The sequence below is a fragment of the Ursus arctos genome, unplaced genomic scaffold (genome assembly GCF_023065955.2).
Source record: "Ursus arctos isolate Adak ecotype North America unplaced genomic scaffold, UrsArc2.0 scaffold_20, whole genome shotgun sequence".
NCBI classification, from domain to species: domain Eukaryota; kingdom Metazoa; phylum Chordata; class Mammalia; order Carnivora; family Ursidae; genus Ursus; species Ursus arctos.
Window position 1 is genome coordinate 4,750,039 of NW_026622875.1, and position 2,261 is coordinate 4,752,299.

Here is a 2,261-nt window from a genome sequence, read left to right on the forward strand (position 1 = left end):
ACTTCAACAGTGATAATCTCCTTATATTGGAAATATGGGTAATTTATGCTTTTGTCCTTAATAGTTCTCTGTCCCACACATATTTTCTAGGATAAGCTCTAAGCAGCTCTAAAAAGCGTAAACTTGTAAACTAGTGGTTAACTTGTTTAAATAGTAAACACCAGAACTGTGATTTTAAATTTTAAAAGCAGACACTATTGAATAATTACAATCTGCTACGAATTGTATGCTAAGAATTTCAGCAATACTCTGTGTAGTGAACAGTATTACACCTTTTTAAAATGTGAGGAAATAGAACATTAGAAAGTTTAAGTCCTACGGCTAATAGGTACAGGTAAACTGACCCCAAAATATCCTTTTATTTCTATATAATACAGCTTCCCCAGAATTACTTGTTCAGCACTTCATAAACTAATGCTAGTACATGTATTATCTTAAATTACTTCAAAACAGTGCTATGAAGTGAATATAAAAAGCCATTTTATGTGAAACACTTCTTTTTTCAGAAGAAAAAAGTGTGACAGGCAGCGTTTCAGTGTGAACTCCACCAAAAAAGAAAACAAAATCTCCATCAGGTAACAATACAAGCTGCACGGCTGCAGAAGAAACACAGTGGCTGCCAGACCTACACCTAATTAACTTTAAAGTATTACAGAGAACTTGTTTTACCAGAAGGTATCAGGAATCATACCTTTCCCTAAGTAATAAAGCAGTTCTTTCAAAATGGGTCCAGTCAAAAGAACTAAAATTAAATATTCTCCTAACACTACTTTGAAGTTCAAAGAGATATTGAGACTGACTGCTTGCCTTCATCAGGGCTTACCACCCCACTGCTCAAGTTATTTCAACACGTGACAGAACTGATAAACAGAATGAATAGCCTACATCTGTGCTTTTTACGGTGCCATTTCATGATTCCTTAACTCACAGGGTGACTCAACTGAGACTCCTCTCTATTTTTAGGTAAATTGGTCTGTATCATGAAAATAAGCCAAGAACAGAGTGCGGCCTGAACAAGGGAAACCCAAAGCCTGCCCAGAGTTACATTAAAACATCAGTATCCATAAACAAGATCAAATACATGGATAATAATGCGGAGAACAAAGGCAAAAGAAAAAAATTAAATTCCCTTACAACTTAACAGCATTGATAAGTCCTTGAGACAGGCAGAATGACCTTCCTCTAGGAACTCAAATGCCTCAATGATTATACTTTGCTAAGGGCAAAAGGCTATTTTAGCTTGACATTAAACTGACCTCCAGGATCCTTTAAGTCTCCTTTAACATATAATCGGAAACTTCTTTTATCTCTACCCCCCACCCCAAACAACCTCCAAGCATTATGGCCCACCGATATATACATCTGAAGGGTCTCAGGACTAAGGTTTTACTAGATAGTAGTAAATTACACTTTTCCTAATAACAGCTAGTCCTGGAACCCTTGCTTCCAAAATTCCTTAGAGACTTAGGCTATCCCTAACCACCTCCCAACTTGAAAGTATATATAATCAGTGACTCTCCACAACCCCAGCACAGCTCTTTCTGCCACAGGTCCTCTCCCCATGCTTTAATAACCACCCTGTTTGCACTGACGACGCCTCAAAAATTCTTTCTTGACAGTTCACTCCTGAACCCCAACATTTCCACATCAGCTAAGAGCCTATCAAAGGGACACAGAAGCAGATTGATGGCCAATTCTCAGACAATGTGAGCATCAAAATTAAAAATTCACAGGTGCCGGGGTGGTTCAGTCAGTTGAGCGTCTGCCTTCGGCTTGGGTCATGATCCCAGGGTCCTGGGATCGAGCCCCACACTGGGCTCCCTGCTCATCAAGGAGTCTGCTTCTCCCTCTCCCTCTGCCGTTCCCCCCACTTGTACTCTCTCTCTCTCTCTCTCAAATAAATGTCTTTTTAAAAAAATTAAAAATTCAACCGATAAGAAAATAACCCAATTTCTAAGTAGAAGACAAAAATTTGAACAGCCATTCTACCAATGAAGATATACGAGTAACAAATAAGTACGTGAAAAGATGCTCAATGTAATTAACCATTAGGGAGATGCAAATTAAAACTACACGAAGACACTACCATCCACCTATCAGGATGGCTTTAAAAAAACCTGGCAACACCAAGTAGTGGTGAGGATGCAGAGTAACGGACATGTTCATATGTGGAAAAGCAAAATGGCACAAACCACTTCAGAAAAACAGTTTGGCAAATTTTTAAATATGACACTAATACAATCACTTCAAGGACACACAAA